Below are 20,803 nucleotides of genomic sequence, written 5' to 3'. Positions count from 1 at the left end.
TTTCTATCTCTTGAAATAACCGATATTTTTTCTATGTTACGTTAGGGTCACCATAAAAAAACTATTTGTTTTCTCTAACTTTTATATTTCAAATTCTACATACAAACTGTCTTCGAAAGATTTTTAGAACATACTAATACAAACATTTTTCGGTGCAGAACTTGTCAATACCTCAGCTCCACTCAAAGTTACTGGTATTTCTTCCTAAAAAATACGATCTCTTCAATTGCTTGCCATTATTTCTAGGGCAAACATAAAAAAAAAAGTTTGTTGACGGAATTTGAAAGAACAAACTATACTTTATATAATGTATGATTTTCAAAGAAATGTTATTCTTTTGTTTTTGAGTAAATTAAAATTGAAATCATGAGTTTTTAGGTGAAAATCCATCAGGATTTCAGGATTGCAGGATTGAGATATTGACAAATTCTGCATCGCAAAATGTTGGTATTGATGAGCTCTGAAAGTCGTTCGAAGACAGTTTTGATGTAGAATTTCAAATATAAAAGTTAGAGTAAAAAACTGTTTTTTTTCATAGTTACCCTAATGTAACTTAGAAAAAAGGCGCTATATCGGGTTATTTCCAGAGATTGAAAAAAACTTTGTTCTACAAAGATGAGATAACTGGGACTACAACTTTGTTGAACTATGTTTACCTCTATCTACAAAGATAAGAATGTTATTTTTTTATTTCTTCGACAATCTTGGTTACCCTATTTTTGATAACATAAAAATGAGCGCCTTATTATATGTAACAACTTTGTCGAAAACAGTTTTTGTCTAGAGAATAACTGTCGAGCTTTAATTGATAATTTCCACTTAAATGCACCTCCTGGACCATTGTGCAATGATGTCATTGTAGAACATATGGGTATTATTTTTTTTTGAACTTTCCCTCAAAGTTGTTCAAAAATAAAAAATAAATTCTCACTATAACGTTGATCTACGGACAGGGACGAATACAACAAAATAAAGACGGTTCAAGTCGGACGATTCCTTTCTCGGGGTTTGCGCTTACAAGATGGATCCGTTGACAAACTTTGATTGTATCATTGGAATTTCATGTTTCTTAAAACTTTTATAATATTTGATGCAGTATACTCAAGCGCTTTGAAGTTTATCGGGGGGAAAACGTCGATAAATTCTTGAAGAAACTGGTACCCGAGATCGAAAATTAAAGATGAAGATATCAAACACTTGAATTGTGAATTGTTAAGTTATTGTCAATCCATTTCGGAAATTTGTACCACAAAATTTGTACCTAGTGAAAAGTTTCGCAATGTATGCAAATATCCATATCGGCATTTAAAATAATATTTAATACCCGAGTTAGACTTTTTTTTTTTTAGAAGGCAAGTATCAGGTGCGCAACTAATGTTACTGCTTTTTGGTAATTTCGATACATCCAAAATTTCATTAATCATGTTCATAAATATGCTTAACAAATCGCGTTGACACAATATGTTCTGTTTTTGCCTCATATACTTTTGGTTGTGTGAAAATGTCTGGTTTTGTACTAGATAGTCGACATTTGCCGAAAGTTTGGATCCATCAATCGAGGAGAACGGCGGCTGAACCGCATCGAAGGCTCCGAAATGTTTACGAAGATGTCGCTCGAAGCTGGTTTCGCTAATTTCACTGAGGAGATGTCGTTGATTTCGATGTTGACGACCGACGGCGTGGAGGAAGGCCAAAAACCTTCGAAGGTGCTGAAATTGAGGTTTTACACGATTAGGACCCGTACCAAATGCAAGAAGAGCTTGTCTCTACCTTAAGAGTTACCCACCAAGTTATTTCCGGGCGATTGAATGCGTGGAGAGTGATTCGAAAACAAGAAACTTGGGTTTTTTAATGATTACAGCGTCTGTGAAAATCTATTCCAGCGACAAAAACGGAAGGGTTGTCTTCAGCGCATCATGAAGGGTAATGAAAAAACCATTACAGAAACCTACTGAATAGAAAGTCATGGGAATGCCCGGTCATGCTTCATGGTCATTGGTTTGGCCAAATCTTCAGACTGCGGAACGTTATACTGGGTACTTGATAGAACCATGTCGGTGTGATTAATTATGAGAGGACGTATTAAGCTATCACTCGGGAGCGGTTCCGAATTCTACTTTTGTGAATGGGCCAAGCAGCAAGAAATGACCACAAGACGTACACACGTACGAAATACTTATTATACGGTATGACAACGCGTGACCTAACGTTGTCCAACCCTTTGAAACCTACTTGGAGACACTCGAATGCGAAGTGCTACTCTCAAATGTAATTTTTTCAAGATATTTCCCCGTCCGATTGTTACTTGTTTAATTCGATGGCACATGATCTGTCTGATCAGTAGCTCGGCCCATACAATGACGTAAAAAATGGCTTGATTCGATGAAAACCTCAGAAAACTGAGACTTTCATTCTAATTCAGAATTCAGAAAAATAGAAAAAAAGATGTAGCTAGCGATGCGCAATTTTTTAAATGATTCATTAGTAGCCACAATTCATCAAGTTTCCACCATAAATGTGTATTTGTATTAGAAAAAAAATGCATGAGTTTGTGTTTGGTGACAGATTTCCGTAAAAGGTTTTGATTTGGCATGGAACTAAATTCATATTCACATCTCAATAATAGTATCAGTTGGTCACATGAGTGAATGTTCAAAGAAACGGGTATTGCCACTCAAGCGTCAATAAAACATTAAGATTATTCTGGACTGTAACGAAATGGCATGGTTTGAACACAAACACAAATAAAACACCATGCAATCGTCATTGAAAAGATCTGGGCAACTGCCTGGCAGTGACTTTAGCGAATCAGTGGAATAACAAACAGTGCTCATGAAATGCATTCAAAGTGTAACATGCTGATGTTTTGTCACCTTCAGCCTTCATAATCCATAGAACATAGTCCGAAGATTTCAGGTTCATGTCCTGTCACGGTCGCCATGTGGACTATGTTCGGAGTTCAAATAAACTGTCACATCGTTCAGTTTAGTTTCTCGACTGTGTGGCCCAAGTGCCGCTCGTTCAGTTTTATTCTCTTGTCAAATTTCCTATTTACCTAGCTATTTTACATATATTAATTTCTAGGCGTGGTCAGACGCACCCTGGAGAAGGCCATGTGCGGAACATCTGTTCCGTATACCAAAATTAATAACAAGGAAAGCCGGCACCCAGTGGGGCTCTTGCACATGTGTTTACTATTCGTGGCCTTGTCGAAGCTTACGGCAAACGGAATGACATTTGAGTATAGGAAATACAACCACACAGATACACGCACATGAAAAAGACGAACAGCTACAATCGAAACTCGTTTAGAGGTGTGTTTCTGGTTTCGAGATATTTGCTTCGTTCACCGACGAGGAGAATCTTAGCCTGATTTGTTCTATAGCTGAACACCTCTTGATGAGTTGAGTTGAGTTATAGGTTTTTAAACTGAAAAATCATAACATAACAAAACGATATTCCGTGTCGATGAAAAGAAAATTTGATGCTCATAAATTGTATTTGAATTTCCTCATGTTGAGTGTCGAATATCGAATTTAACACACATGACGTTATGCATTATAGAAACTTTATGTTCCGGCAAACACCTATGGGAACAAAGCATAAACCACAACACAAAAAGATAAAAAAGTGAACACAAGAAAAAACACAACACATACGAATGAAAGAAAGAAAAAAAATCAAAAACACCTTCAAATAATTACAGACAACACCCTAGGTTAAGATATAAATCACGCACAACACCGTAAAATTACGACAATGAACGAAAAATTACGAGAAAACGACAACAGTTGGGTGGGGGCTAAAGCGGCGGCAACGGGAACCACTTTTCCCAGCTCATCCGGGTGGCAAACTTGCAATGTGATCCAGTTTCGATGAGTAGTCACCAGTCCGGCCTGAAAAGTATTCCAATCACGATTCAGTGCGGCGTTAAATGAATATTAAAATTTTCGACTATTGTGTGGTGTTGGGTTTTCTGGCCGCAAGCAGCAATCTTGGACACAATTCACAGCGTCCGCTTAGCGTGTTTTTGTGTGCTTGTGTGTGTGTGTGTGGACGGGTGGGTGGAAACACGAACCACTGTCTGAGTGGTTCGTGCAAAACAGTCACACAGTCGTAAATTATGACTTCTCACTCTGAGGGCCTCACCGATTCCGTATCACATTGAAAGCTTGCCATTTCCCGTTCATGTGAGAGGGAGGGGGAATGATCGCGCTCGCCACCTCCTTTCCGCCCCGCCCTTTTGCTGTAGAGGGAGTGAAAACGGCTGCTTACTTCTGAAGCTTTCCTGTTTATTGAAACCAGTGCCCAAGCTGTTATCTTGATGGATGGCGAATCGGCATGTAGTAAAGTATAAAATCACGTGGATCCGTGGTATTCCGTATTTTGTTCTCGTGCGAGATGCTTGTGTGTTGTAAAAGATCCTGAAGCTCGAAAATTGGTTTCGTCGTTCCGTCGAAAAAAATTGGCTACCTTTAATTCCCTAGATCACTTTGCTACCATATATACTCGATAGCTGTTCCGTTCAACTTCTGAAGCAAACGTGACTGATATTGTTCAGAACAATTTTTCTCCCGGTTTGATTTTTTGATGCTCTTTGGCTAGGCTGATTTTCCCTAAAAAATTTGATTCCTATTTCCTAGATATCACACTTGCTTTAAAGCTCTACTGTTTCCGCTGGCTTTCACTTTTTTTTTGCTTTTTGAGTTTCGTGCTTTCACCTAATCCTGTAGGGTTTTTTTTTGGTTCGTTTTCTGTTTTACCCCCACTCTCACTTTAACACAAGCAATCATTAACCGTCACCGATGGGCTGCTGTCCGATTGTTGTTGTTGTTGTTGTTGTTCTTGCTGCTGCTGTTGTTGCGATAAGGAAAATTGTTTTGAAGGCGATACCAAAAACATCGACTTCATCACGGGCGAGGAGATGACGTCTAGTGTTCGAGGTTTCCAGCAAAAGTTGGGCGTGAGGGTGGGTGGTTTTTTTGTTTCGTTTTTTGTGGGTGATGGGGGAAGTCGGTTAATATTCAGCCACAACAACACAGCAGTAGTCGCGACCAAGTTTGCGACCGAGTTTATGTTTGTTCGTGTGTATATTATATATTGTACCGGAGAATTGGTGGGCAGACCAAGAAAGAAAAAAAGAAAGAAAGAAGAGAGGATGAAAATAAAAGTTTTCGTAATGAACGAAACAGAGTTTTACGGTGTGTTTTCTTTTATTGAGTTTGGTGGTTATGAGTGAACGCTTCGCCACAAAGTTTGACAGTCCGACATTGATGGTTTTCTAGGTTGTAACACGGGAGAATAATCTGTTGCATACACTGACGAGGAACGTGCGAGAATTTGAGGTACTGTTAGGGGAGCATACTTTGCGCCGTTTTTTGGTTCAGGCTTCGAGCGAAGCACTGTTCAAAATTTAGTGTATTATTATTGTGGGCAAATTTTCCACATTCTTAGTATCAACCCACCTCCTCTCATATCACTCACATCAATATTTTATTCATACTTAGATAAGATTTCATTGCCAGCATAACATGTATCTACGTATTTACTAGTGTAAGGCGGATCTGAGGAATCCAAAGCTCATCAACACTCGACTACGGGTAGCACAAAAATATAATTCATATTAAACATCTTGATAGTCCATAATAGGTTACCCATATTTTGAAAGTTTTTGTTATTTTAGAAATTCGCTTGCTTTTAGTTTTAGGTTCTACTGCGCAAACCTTAAGCTCAGTAATACTTATCCTAGCCTAGCTTATTTTGCTTCACTTTGATCATCAGAAGCTTCCAATGGTTTCAATAGGTGAGTGGAACTCTGAACGAATATTCAGTTGAACACTTATCATACAAATCGTGATACAGTACCAATATGTCCTGATTACACAATACTACAATTTTTAAAATAGATGTCTTTGAATTTGTGATACAAATTCTACTCTAGATATTCATAGAAATTTGTGTTACAAATGAACATGACATGGGGAAAAATTCACCTGGAAGGTATGTCATCTTGTTGATAAATGAAGCACTGCGTTGTTGAATATATTAATTAACGGTTTCTTAACATTTCGAGTCAATATTCTCGTGAATCCATAAAACTATTTGATATGCAATGGATGGCAATTGTATTTATTATTATTTTCATTGTTTTAGTGGTAAAACGGTCCAAAGAGCCGTCGTAATCTTATCCCTCGCTAACAGTAGCATTTTCGGCGGAATACTGCTTAATTGCAGATTATTTTCTCACCACATCACACCTCGACGATATTATGAGCCTTCAAAATGTCATATTGGTATCGCTAAAATAATGAAAGTTTGTTTGTTTCTATAAAAGAAAGGGAGTGAAAATGACACACAAAAATATCACTCTTAAACATCTTTTCCGACGTGATTCCACATGTATCCACTGCATACTGCCACATTATGCTCTTATTCCGTGGAAGCTTCAAGAAAACGACTATTTCCAATTGATAAATAATTCACTAAAAATAGTGTTCTCACATGGAAGCCACCCAAATGTAAGCACAAATATCTACGACATGATGGAGAAATAATGGAAAATAGCTGAAAGATTTGGGAAGTCCGACGCGAAAAGACTATATGAAATTGGTCTCAGTTATACCTTGGGGAACCTGCAGTGATCTTTTGTTACTAAATTGGTCTAATACTCAAAACGAAAACTTCAGTGAATTTCAATATTATGATTATATGCAGTAATTCCACAGGAAAAAGTTGGTACAATCTTTCAGAGTTTCATAATATAATATTTATACTATATTATGTTTTTAGACCCGTGTTTTTATCGTCAATAGATTGGCCCTTTTCTTTCACGATTTATTGGACCTGAAAAGGGCCAGTCTAATGAGGAAATAAAAAATACGGGTCTAATTATTTTCGGTAAGGAACGATCATGTGCTCCCGTGGCCGAGTGGTTAGCGTCATAACTAACATGCCGGGTGTTCGGGTTCGATTCCCGTTCTGGTCGGGGGAATTTTTCTTCAAAGAAATTTCCTCCGACTTGCACTGTGATCACGCGTATTCTAGAGCTTGCCACTCATAATGCATTCAAGGCGTGTTATTTGGCATAGAAATCTCAACTAAGTACTAATAAAAATGACGCAAGTAATACTACGTTGAGACGGCGAAGTTCCTCTAGGAACGTTAGTGCCATTGAAGAAGAAGAAGAAGGAACGATCATATATAATTTTAAGAAATTCGCTAAAATCGTACAAGTTTTTTTTTCTGTGGAATTGCTGTATTGAGGTAAATCACCAATTACACCTCTGCTCCCGGGCGGATCGGCATTATATTGCTGCATTATAATGCACTGCTAACTTCCAAGATGTTGACCAAAAATTCAAGAAACGTTATGTTTGATAAGCATTCTTTCACTTCAAGCGACATTAAAAATGGTTCTGTGTGCGTGTCATGTTTGAGTTGGTCTTGTTTGTGTGTTGCGTTACGCGGAATTTGTTTGTTGCTGGGATCAGAATATCGTCAAAAGAAAAAATAATTTTCCGTGATGAATTTTCGCGAAAAGATAACGTTTAACATGACTGCTGAAATTCTCAAGAATTTGAGGATTGTGGAAATGGTCGTGAAAAACAGCATCCCGCTGATATTCGCAGATATTTTTGTCACAACGGGGAAATGGCAAGAAAACTTGAAACTTGAACTTGCGCAAATCCGTTAAGAATCGATTTTAATTCGTTGAAATTAATTTGATACCATAATATCTCAAGATTTATCGACTGATTGAACATAGAAGTTGCACGAACGATTAATACCATGCCACCATCTCAAGTTAGCGTAGAAAGGCTGTTCTCTGATTTAAAAATTGTGAAGTCAGATCTCCAAGCATCAATGAAAGAAGATTTGGCTGAAACAATTCTGCTTTTACGAGCATTATAAATTTTACTTAAATTCGATTATTTTGAAAGGCTCAGTTCTTCTGTAGAAGCCTCGAACCATTGTACCCATTAGTTTGATCTATTGTAGTAAAAAGTCAGATACACGAGTTTAAAGGAGCCAAACTGTTGACTATTTTTTACTAGTATATACTAACCTTTTCCCTTAACTCGAAGGTTAATAAGGAGGAAACTGATTACTCGCAGTTTAGAAGAGTGATATGTTTATTAAAGGAAAAGGAATTCTAAATTTTGAGGTTTATTTTTATTGTCTAATCAGAGAAAATTGCAAAACTAAACGTTCTAATGAAAAACTTGACTTGGAACTATTTCATTTTTTTAGAAGGAGTCGGAAATGAGATATAGAAAATGGCTATATAACGCTTTAGATATATTTTTTTTTCTATCTGTATTATAGTGACTTTCAACTCATTTGGCTGGTTCGTCACTTTTACTTCCATTTTTGGAAGAATTTCGGGAGTGAGAATTGAACTCGTGACCTTTAGCGTGAGAGGAGTGGACGTTACCACTACGCCAGATCGCGTCCAAATCGGTCGAGTAAATACTGAGATATCGATACCACCAAACAGGAAAAACATAGTTTCGCGAAAAACGCGTTTAAAAATTCGTACAGCAAAACTATAATATAAAATACAAGTGAAACATTACATATGAAGCAATCTCATGCCAAATTAGTCGGAAAATATCTAATTTTTACCCGCCCCTCTTCTATTTTCTTAAAATCTTCTGCATGAATGGCAGCTACTCAAAATTACAATGTTCATTATGACATTTTACCAATTTTAATTGTGAATGATTTATCCATACATTCGATTTCAATTTGGGAACAGTAGTTTTCATCGACAATGAATATTCATATTCGTTATTATCATCAAATTGGATATGTTCATTATCATTGTTGTTTCGCATGCTAGTAGCTATTCAATTGAAGGTTTCATCCATTTAGTTTCACCAAAATTGATTGTTCTGGGCCATCTCAGTTAAGCGTGGTATTAAAAAAAAGCATAACAGTCACGCTTACCACTACAATGTCATCGTTAGGAACTGATTATTAATACAGCCATTCCATGCCAAACCGATATATTGATCCTCGGATTTTCGTGAAACTTGGTGGTTTTGTTCCTTATCGCAAAATATTAGACCCGTATTTTTTATTTTTTCATTAGGGTTCCTATTTCAATTTTAGAATGGTCCGAAAAATCAATTCTCCTTTTTTTTCCCAAAAATGACTTTGAAAATTCATAACCTTTGAACTACTTGAACGATTGAGATGATTAACATATCAAAGTAAATCCAATTTCTTCTTTGAAAAAATATTACCCTTGCGAAAAAATTGGATTTTGCATTCATAACTAGCTGACCCGGCCAACTTCGTCCCGCCCTAAATTTGTTTTTTGTTATCAATACCTTCAAACATTCACGTTTTCTTACTAAGCGCAAGCTCATGAGTCCAATTGCAGAACTGTTCATTTATTGATCTTCTAATCGACCCCGTTCAATTTACCTTTTACTAAAAAATTCCTCGTACTTCTACCAAAACTCATCATTATTATATCAGATTATTTTTAGACACAACTCAAGATTTTCAAGAGAACTTCAAGATTTTTCAACCACTTGCAAATAACATGTTTCTCCGTTACATGGAATAAATGTTTGATACAGAAAATATGATAAAACAAAGACAGACCCCTCCTCTCTTCTCCCCTTAGAGAGGGTGAAGGTGTGTCTATTCACCATAGAAACATTTCGTGCCCCCTAAAATCTTCACATGCCAAATTTGGTTCCATTTGCTTGATTAGTTTTCGAGTAATGCAGAAAATTGTTTTTCATTTGTATGACAGCTCACTCTACGAGAGGGAGGAAAAGTATCTAACCACCGTAGAATCATTTATTGCACCCTAAAACCTTCACATGTCAAATTTGGTTTCGTTTGCTTGATTAATTCTCGAGTAGAAATTTGTGTTTCATTTTTATTGTAGCCCCCCTTAGGGAGGGGGTGGAGTGTCTAACAACCGTGAACATAATTATTGCGCCCTAAAATCTACATATACCTAATTTGGTTTCGTTTGCTTGATTGATTCTCGAGTAATGCAGAAATTTAGGTTTCATTTGTATGGCAGCCCCCTCTAAGAGAGGGGGAGGTATATCTAACCACCATAGAATCATTTATTGTACCCTAAAACCTCCACATGCCAAATTTCGTTTCATTTGCTTGATTAATTCTCGAGTAATGCGGAAGTTTGTGTTTCATTTGTATGGCAGCCCCCTCTTAGAGAGGGGGGTGGAGTATCTAACCACCATAGAAACATTTATTGCACCTTAAAACCTCCAGATGCCTAATTGGTTGCATTTGCTTGATTAATTCTCGAGTGATGCAGAAATTTGTGTTTCATTTGTATGGCAGCCCCCCCTTAGAGAGGGGGTGGAGAGTCTAACCATCATAGAAACATTTATTCTAACCTTAAACCTCCAGATGCCAGATTTGGTTTCGTTTGCTTTATTAATTCTCGAGTAATGCAGAATAAGAGAGGGGGAGGGGTCTCAAACTATCATGAAAACCTTCCCCGGCCCCAAAATCCCCTACATAACAATTTCCACCCTGAAACATACGGGTCTAATATTTTGCGATAGGGAACAAAATTTTTCAAATCTGATTTTCGGTTTGGCATGGAATGGCTGAATAGTAGCTAACTGCTCAAACTTTTATCTTTTTATTATTTTTTTTGTTTGCAGTTAATTTTAAATGGCATTCTATTAAATGCCAATGTATTAATTGCACTACATAAGCAGCATGAAGTTTCGAAAAAATCGTAAATGTTCAGGCAGCGTCCAATTTTTTTCGCTGTTGAATTGCTTCATAGGGAAATATTGAATTCAATCGCTCCAATAAAATCAAATTAAGTAAGAAGAAAAATATTATGAGTAAAGTTGACCGAAAATAATAATTTCCGTGATCACCATCGTATTGTGAAATTAATTTTTGTTTTTTATAAATTATTTATTTGTACAGGCTCAGTTACATAAGTTGGAAGAAGCCAAATTCTATATCTAATTTTTGTTCTAAGGCATATTTACAATTTTGCTTATTCTATGGTTAATAGGATGGGGAACCGATTACTCGCGGACGACTCGAGCTTAGTAAGGTGACAATTTTTCATCAAAGAGAAGAAGGAACATAAGGAGGTTTGGACAATCTGATGATTAAACACGGATATCGATAGTTTTGAGGAAAAGATACATTCAGGACTTGAAATCAAGGTCTAACCAAGCCAACACATCCCGCACCGGCCCATTGGGTTGTTCTCCTCGGGCCCGAAGAGAGTTTTCTAAATTCGATCTGGTTACACGATATATCTCGCACGACCAAACAACGTGCTCGATGTCATGATAACCTTGACCATAAACGCAGAGATTGTTGCTGATAAGTTTTGTTTGAAATAACAGCGCGTCAAACGTCGGGATATGGTGGTGAAATTTATGACCAAGATAAATTTTGATTGAGAGCAAAGAAAACACTATTTTATAGCTATCGAATTCACCTAAAACGCTTCCCTGTAACTTCTTGCTACTAGACAGAGCCGAAAGGATATTTTGATAAATACTTTTTGACATCCGAAAATAGCTTTGGAAAATCGATTACACTACATGGACAATACAACTTTGATTTGAGTGAAATTTAATAGCTTCAAGAATGCAGAGGTTTAGTCGATCTTCGTTTCCACACTGTTGGTGAACGACATTTTATCTGCTGTACGAGAAATAAAAATTCTCATTTATTCTCGGCATTTTCTTGATTTGAAAAAAATCGGAAGACTTCTCAAATTCGAAATTAACACTCTTGGTGATAAAATTCCACACCATTTCATAAATCCCCCGTTTACTCTACTGGTTTCACATAATGACAGCTGTGATTCTCCTCTAACCCGATCCCGGGGTAAGATTAAACGATACCAGAACCAGAATGACTCCCCGTAACAAAAACCACACACATCAACCATTACCTTAAAACGCGCGACCATGATAAGATAAAACTCACAATTAAAGCCCAATTCGCCCAAAGTTGTTTGCACGCACACACATGGGGTGCCCTTTTTGCGGGTGAGTGGCTGCCAAAAAAGGCGGCAAAACAAAGCCCTTCCAACCAACCCCCATCCGCGTCAGGTTTTCAACCAGGTTTGCCTCAGCACTGCCAACCAAGAATCGAGCTGACAGGCGTTTGATTTATTCCACCAGATAAAGTCAGTCTCAATTTCCGTGGCGATGGCCCTCAAATGGAATCCTAGGTACACACACATGCGACCCACACCTTGTTCGGTGAGGTTGAAGCGAGGAGATCAGCGGTAAAAAAAAATAACTGCGAGCTGGAAAGGCTGCTCAACAGGGGGAAAGTGGTTAAAATTTATGAACATTAAATTTATTCGCCACATCGTTTTTCAAAATACAAACACTTGCTTCGAATTTCCATCCCCTTCCCATCCCCCTCCCTGGGTTGTAGTAGTACCGGAGGCTCACCTTTGTCTGGCGTGCGGAAGCCAGAAGGCTTCGTTCGATTCACCGGGGAAGAAAACGCATAAATCTAACCAACCAAACATCGCCACGCGGCGTGCGATTACGCAAACAGTTGGGAAACCCTCTTCCGAGAAGCGGTCTCGTCTCTCACGCATAAATAAATGTGTGTTTTTCCCTTATTCCCGCCGAATGCTTTCAAAGTCTTCCTTTGTGGAGCGAAAATATGGAAATTAAGGGTGAAAGTGTCTGGAGGGTATGCGGAAGCGTCTGTTGTTACATAACATATAGCACCCATTGGGATCACCTTATTCCCAGCTTTCTCTCTGTGTGTGTTTTTTTTTCGGAATCTTCCTCGCGAATGCCTTTTCAATTTCCTCACATTTTGCATTTCAACCACTTTCGAATGTGGGAGAAATTCATTTTCCATTTGAATAACAATAGTGCCCACCGTCGATCGATTTAAGCCGATTCCAATCAGTAGTCCTTTCAATTCCATTGCCTGTTTGATATGGAGAAAAAAAAAGTTCGGCGCTGCTTCCGCCTCACCCGAAAAATTCAATAATCCTGTGCTTTACAACTAGTAGATAACAAAGCCTTCGCCTCGTCGTCGCCCTCGCAGTCAGGAGCAACAAGAGACTCAGTCAAGTCATTTAGTCCCTCTCTTAATAACCGAACGTTTATAATGACGCGTAATAATGGGTTCGAATGAAAGTGTCGTCTTAAGTTCGCCATCCCAGAAAACCCATCCTGTGGGGGCGAGACAGAGAAGGACGAAGGCAAAGAAAAGTCATTAACGCTTTGTTTCAGCTTTGTTCAAAAATATCTGATAACAAGTTCGTCGTTAGAGGAAGTATAGAGTGACATTCCGCCCGCTTCCCATTTCATGCGGAATGCGGATACTTTTGTTCACATCAGATGAAGCATCCCGGGTGAGAAGATTGTAACCACAGAGTAAGGAATACATCCTGGGTCAGAGTTTGCCGTGAGCCAAAAGTCAAAGAGAAAACAAAGACGATACTATCACGTTCGTTAAGTTCTCGGTGTGACTCTCGGTGCGGTTTGACGCGGCAGCAGTGGAAGGATGTATTGTGTGTGCGGGGATGGGGGGACCATGGGCCCGAAACGTAAGCTCCTAAAATAATATCCAAACATATCCAATTTACCCGGGACATAGTGGAAACAGTGGCGCAGCTCTGTTCCCTTCCTGCTGTGGATTCTGTGGCCTTCGGTTTGGAGACTGTGTGGGGCTGTAACGATTCGAGGCACCCGGTCAGTGAAGTGAAATATCAGACATCTCATGACGGCATATGCTGACAGCGCTGCATAGAATGTATCATCATCATACACATTCTGAAGTTTCATATTGGCTTGGATTTGAGGATGCCATTGCCACCGTCTTCCCTTCAGAAATAACTACCAAGTATCCCCTTATCGGGTCGCCGACATTGGCACCGTCAAGACATCGGCCTCGAATTGAATATTTATTTAAAATTTGATAACATTCATTCCCCTCCAAAATGCTGAGTTATGCTGTTTATCTAATTTGTGCCACTCCCTATAGTGGGAGGGCGGCTTTACGCGCGATTCTCGTGTGATTAAGCGACATATTTATCATCGGTGACACTCCGCATCCTATCCGTCCGTCTGGAGAGGCCGTTGGTGTTGACCCTTCTACGTCTCGCTCGGAAATGCTCGTGGCGGCCGGGGGGTGAGCCACCGCATATACTCGGATATCCACGACCGGAGGACAGGGGCTAAGTGGTTTTGTTCTCATTAGTTTTGACTCAACCTCCCCTCCCTTCAAAACAGCCGCCTTCTGCAGCCTTCGACGGAAGTAGCAGCTTTCTTCTTGTGCGAAAGCAACAGCGCGCATCCGAAGGAGAAGTTGATAGCGCTTCACCCGCCCAGCCCCAGGACCGGGTGTCGGAGTGAAGACCGACACCGAAACACTGGGATGTTCGCGGGTAGGAGATGATTTATTCTTTAGAATAAATCTTAAGAATAAAATAAATTGTATTATTTATGGTTTGTGTATCTTTCGGTAATAAACTTCAGGAAGGGCACCGGACGGAGCGCTTTAATGGAAGCGATAAGTTAGATTATTTTGGGAAAGGCGTTGGTTTTGTTTTTTTGGCGGAATTGAAATTTGGAATTTCCCCATTCGGGTGCAGAGCAGGTGACTCGGGTACAACTTGGAAAAGTGTTAAAATAGGATGATGAGCAAGTAATTTCTCTTCGTTGTATAGAAGGTAGCTCTGAATCGTAATTAAGAACTTTTTTCTGGGTTTTTATTCTGCATAACAATGAAAACGTAGGAATTGTTTGCAATAAAATTGCAAATGGTGACCAAACTGTTATACTCGAAGTTAAAATATTAGAATTTTGCACTATTCAACTACTGAAATTTTAATAAAAATTATTATTTGATGATATGTGGATACTTGAAACACGTAGTTCTTATCCGTACTCAACTATATTTCCTAGTATTTCCGCTAAAACTATAGTATAATATAAAATCATTATCACACAAAACTTGTTTCACCACTTGCAGAAAATGTATTAATCTATACATAAAGTACACATTTGATACGAACAAGTTGTGTTTCTTTAAAAATATTTATTTTCAATGTGTGTTTATTCCGCCCGAAAATTCATTACTTGATATAAACGAAACATGACACACTGTCTTCAATGCGTTCCGTTCGGACAATTCTGATACGAGCAGATTCTTGAAGAAGGGTGATTAATCCAAAATTAAACTAATTTTCTTCGTAATTTTTGAGTTTTAACTGCACATTGACCGAAAAATGCCAAAATATGCTCCATACATGTAATGTCACATCGTGACAACGCTTGGCTTCATGTCATTGTGTCAGTTTAGATTTTTGTGGAAAATAGCTTTCAGAAATATTAGCCTCACCTGGTCAAATCTCACTCAGATCTCGTTCTGTCTGACAACTTTTTTTTCCATCAATGCAGTGTAAATACTCTTGGAGACGCATTGCTTAATAACAGGGTATCAATAAACGATCCCAATGGTCGTGAACAGAGGGGTTTTTTAGACACAGAGTCCCTGGATTTTCAGAATTATAGGAAACCGAAATACAATCGCTTATTCCAGACGATTCAGACACATCCTCGGGATGAGTATTTTTTCTCTTACGAAGGTGTCATAGCGTTGGTATAACAATCGGATTGCCTCGAAAAACCAGAAGCTCTACAGGCAAGGAATCTGTCTAAAAAAAAACTAATGATGCGGCTGTAGCATCTTTTGAGTTTGAAAATATTTCATTTTCCAAACGAACAAATACGTTTTACATTCCCAAATATGGAGGAGTCATAATCATCAAACATTCAATACGAGTATATCGTATCAACACATTCTCGAGAATTATTTTCTAGACGCACATATTTTGACTTTCAAAATATTCAAATCGTTGGTATTCAAATGAGAATGAATTGTCAGTGAATTTCTTTTAATTTAGATTTTTTAAATGTAGCAAGCAGCAGTAAAATACGAACAACATTCCTAACACAAATAGTTTGTAGATTGGAAACAAATAATAATAGGATCGGAGAATATTTTTCCATAACTTTATAAAACAAAAAGTCTGGCATAATCGACTGTCTTTCGAATGTTATTTTAAGAAATGAAATTGAAGCAATGGTTTCTGAATTACAGTTTTCGTGGGATTTTTATCTTGCTCTGAAGGTTGGGAGTGTAAGTTTAAAACCAGGCTTTATGAGTGGAAATAATTGCATCATTCTGGTAAATTATTCAAATAATATTTCATTTAGATTGTCCACTTCTTTTCCCATAATTCATACAATTTATGGATTTCTCCGTTGTGCTCCCGTGGCCGAGTGGTTAGCGTCATAACTAACATGCCGGGAGTTCGGGTTCGATTCCCGTTCTAGTCGGGGGAATTTTTCGTCAAAGAAATTTCCTCCGACTTGCACTGTGATCACGCGTATTCTAGAGCTTGCCACTCAGAATGCATTCAAGGCGTGTTATTTGGCATAGAAATCTCAACTAAGTACTAATAAAAATGACGCAAGTAATACTACGTTGAGACGGCGAAGTTTCTCTAGGACCGTTAGTGCCATTGAAGAAGAAGAAGATGGATTATCTGTCTAAGTAACTCTTTGTTGAGGTTATTTATTGTTGTCCTGTGAAGTCAGAGCACATTATATCGACAGAAACAAGTAGTATTCAGAAGTGTATAACTGATATAGTGACATGAGGTCGAGCATTGTCGCAACGAAATTATACGACCGCGTACACGTACACGCCTATTTTTAGAACTTATATTTAAATGTTATTGAAAATCTCTTGCGATAGTTTTTGCAGGTTTTAGATGGTCGGATTCAACGAATAGGGTGAAAATATCTCTCATATTTATTCAAATACTGTTCTCCCGAATCACAAAACTCGAATGAAAGTAACGTTGAGTCAGATGTAACATCCACCCGAATAAAATATAAAATATAGATAATGATATATTTATCTATATCTATCAGTAATAAATAACGGATTTTTCAAGTAATAACATTCAAATAAATGTCTTACTCAGTTAAATATTACATTTGTATAAATGTTACATTCTTGTAAATGGTAATTCGGTAAGCCTGTGTTCCACCTATCGCCCGGTTATTTTGAAACTTAGAAATAGACATAGAAGACGGTGATTTAGATAGGTCCGATCGAGAGTTAGCGAGCGTCGGACGGCATAGCTTTGCCTGTGGCATTACGTTTGCCCGATTAATTTTTGCTCTGAAATATATCATTCATTGCAGTTCAAAACTATAGTACCATGATCTGGAAAAAATCCTCACTTGTAGGTATTTTGGTTTGGACATTTAACTGTTTTTGGAAACGTGAGGTTAATAAAGAAAATTTATGTCCTGTGCGTTTTTTCCCCGTGAACTCTTTTAAATATTTGGAATTCGAATAAATATTATATAATCTCGTGAGACTCTTTAACGTTTACCCGAAACGCATCCACCCGAATGTAGTCAATAACCGAAAGTCTTTCACCTGAATGTAACGTTTATCCGACTTAAAAAAAAAACGAAATTATACAACTCCTGAAAGTTGCTTGAACTCCGATCTTGCCAACTTCGCGCTCCATAATCTTGGATTCATACGTTGCGCAACAAAATTCTCAAATCATTTTACACGCATACTTATTTTATTTTATTTATTTATTTGCCAACAGATACAACAATTATCCCAATGACATGAAAATTACGACTTACACTACACATATTAATTAAAAAACACACTCAAAAAATGATGAATATTCTGGTAATTTAAACGCACAATCAAAAGAAATACATCACATTCAAGATGACCAAATTTTGATCGTTCCACCCCTTCTTTATTAACATGGCGATGAAAAGTGGGTCACTTACGACAACGTGAAGCGCAAACGGTCGTGTTCGAAGCGCGGTGAGCCGGCCCAAACCATCGCCAAGCCCTCATTAACGGCCAGGAAGGTTCTGCTGTGTGTTTGGTGGGATTGTCAAGGAATAATCTATTATGAGCTGCTTCCCTAAGGCCAAACGCTCAATTCGGACCTGTACTGCCAACAACTGGACCGCTTGAAGGTAGCACTCATGAAGAAGAGGCCATCTTTGATAAACAGAGGCCGCATTATCTTCCATCAGGACAACGCCAGACCACACACTTCTTTGGTGACGCGCCAGAAGCTCCGGGAGCTCGGATGGGAGGTTCTTTTGCATCCGCCGTATAGTCCGGACCTTGCACCAAGTGACTACCACCTGTTTTTGTCCATGGCGAACGAGCTAGGTAGTCAGAAGTTAGCCACAAAAGAGGCCTGTGAAAATTGGCTATCCGAGTTTTTTGCCAATAAGGAAGCGAGCTTCTATAACAGGGGTATTATGAAGCTGGCATCTCGTTGGGAACGAGTCATCGAATAAAACGGCGCATATTTGACTTAAAACAGATGATTGTAACTAATTTTATGAACAAATGAAAATTCAAAAAAAAATACCGCAGGACTTTTTTGACAGCCTAATATATTCGAGAATCAGGCTCATTGATCCATTTAGCGCAAAAAAACCCAAAGCTCTAATTTCAACGCAATTTCAACAAATAAACTATTCGAACAAATATTATTTTCTATTTTGCAATTAGCGTAGTGTTACTTGCGTCATTTTGAATTAGTCTTCAGTTGAGATTCCGTTACCGAATTACAAGCCCTGATTGACAAAACAAGGCTGGCGGTTGTGCTCTGGTGGGCCACTTCGCTGCGAGAGACTTGTCCGCACCGTATCGGCTCTGGACAGAACTAAGTATCGGCTTGTCTTTTGATAAATGCTAAAAAATTATATTCTTTTAGAAAACTCGTTAAACCTCTGTAGAAAAAAGAGATGAAAACGATGATGGTCTTCATCTCTAAAGTAGCTTGGACCTAGTGGAAAGTGAACTTGAGTTTTTTCCCAGATTGGGAAGGTTAGTTACGAAATAAAAAACGACGGCCTCTGGAGGACTTTTCTCAATGATGAATTGATATTGGACGCGATATCTGTCAAAAATTTGAGCACGGATGACTGCTCAATCTTGACAATGTTCGGATTTAATTATATGACACTACGAGTCCGCGTTGAAAGAGCTTACAAGCGCATGAAGTATCAGGAAATTCAACAAAGATGAGTTTCGGCCAAAATAACTTCTACCCCATATCATGTAAAGGGTGTGTCACATCAAATTGCATCACGGAAAAAACGCTGTAGAAATTCGCCCAGTAGACCGATCCTTTTGAAAATTTTAGACAGTAAAATAAAAACTATTAAACAACTTTTGGCATTTTCTTTTTATTCATACTTCGAGCCCAAGCCCGTATGCTCGCACCTTCCTCTTTACCCCGTCCATAAGGTTCTGTACAACGTCAGGTTGTAGTTTTTTTTGAACAGAAATCCATTTTCTCTTGAAGTTCGCCTCCGATTTGACAACTTTTGGGTTCCTCCGGAGGGCCTGCTTCATAATCGCCCAATATTTCTCTATTGGGCGAAGCTCCGGCGCGTTGGGCGGGTTCATTTCCTTTGACACGAAGGTGACCCCGTTGGCTTCGTACCACTCCAACACGTCCTTTGAATAGTGGCACGAAGCGAGATCCGGCCAGAAGATGGTCGGGCCCTCGTGCTGCTTCAATAGTGGTAGTAAGCGCTTCTGTAGACACTCCTTAAGGTAAACCTGCCCGTTTACCGTGCCGGTCATCACGAAGGGGACGCTCCGCTTTCCGCAAGAGCAGATCGCTTGCCACACCATGTACTTTTTGGCAAACTTGGATAGTTTCTGCTTGCGAATCTCCTCCGGAACGCTGAATTTGTCCTCTGCGGAGAAGAACAACAGGCCCGGCAGCTGACGAAAGTCCGCTTTGACGTAGGTTTCGTCGTCCATTACCAGGCAATGCGGTTTCGTCAGCATTTCGGTGTACAGCTTCCGGGCTCGCGTCTTCCCCACCATGTTTTGCCTTTCGTCGCGGTTAGGAGCCTTCTGAACCTTGTATGTACGCAGGCTCTCCCGCTGCTAGGTCCGCTGGACGAATGAACTTGACAAATTCAGCTTATTGGCGACATCCCGGACCGAACTTCTCGGATCACGTCTAAACTGCTTAACTACGCGCTTGCGATCTTTTTCACTAACGGAGCATCCATTTTTGCCGTTCTTCACCTTCCGGTCGATGGTTAGGTTCTCAAAGTATCGTTTTAGTACTCTGCTGACCGTGGATTGGACGATTCCCAGCATTTTACCGATGTCCCGATGTGACAACTCCGGATTCTCGAAATGAGTGCACAGGATTAATTCACGACGCTCTTTTTCGTTCGACGACATTCTTCCAAATTTACGAAAAATTGACAGTGAAGCATGGCCAACGTGATCTATACACTCTTATCTGATTATAAGCGAAAGCTGAAGATATAATTCCTAAAAATAAAATTTCTACAGCGTTTTTTCCGTGATGCAATTTGATGTGACACACCCTTTAATCACCATGCAGTCAGCGGCTGGAAAATGGGTACGTGTAACGTGTGTTCGCTTTTGCCGGAAAATTTCCAATCAACACCAACGAGCGCGGCGGCAGTCTTTTATCTACCTGTCGCGTCACAATCGTCACGGCCTGTTGCAGTACCTGCGGCAGCTGTCGGGACTTCATATGTGCAGCAGTTATGAAATCGTGACGCCACGTGTGCCAAAGTATCCTGATGTGACACACACGTGGGGCTGTTAGCCACGGTTCAGAGACGACCAAGCGAGCTAACGGTTCAGATTTTCGCTTTCGCACTTTTGCACGGTTTCTCACGCTCTTGTTACTTGGTGGAAGCACCCCCGCCCCCAA

At 39.0% G+C, this 20,803-nt stretch overlaps 1 protein-coding gene across 18 annotated transcripts in view; it reads right to left on the bottom strand.

The window, feature by feature from the left end:
* Positions 1–20,803, bottom strand: part of LOC129768064 (CUGBP Elav-like family member 4) — a 1,369,849-nt gene that overhangs the window by 241,486 nt on the left and 1,107,560 nt on the right. Inside the window, exon 1 of one of the 18 annotated variants that reach the window (XM_055769468.1) lies at positions 4,276–4,767. The exons of the other annotated variants lie outside the window; for them this stretch is intronic. The gene's annotated coding sequence lies outside the window, so the exon portion shown is untranslated. Of the gene's footprint in view, positions 1–4,275; positions 4,768–20,803 lie in introns of those variants that run through there. 18 annotated transcript variants of the gene reach the window in all.

The sequence above is a fragment of the Toxorhynchites rutilus genome, chromosome 2 (genome assembly GCF_029784135.1).
Source record: "Toxorhynchites rutilus septentrionalis strain SRP chromosome 2, ASM2978413v1, whole genome shotgun sequence".
Classification (NCBI taxonomy): Eukaryota; Metazoa; Arthropoda; class Insecta; order Diptera; family Culicidae; genus Toxorhynchites; species Toxorhynchites rutilus.
The sequence above is the reverse complement of the archived record's forward strand: the minus strand, read 5'-3'. Positions and strand labels throughout refer to the sequence as shown.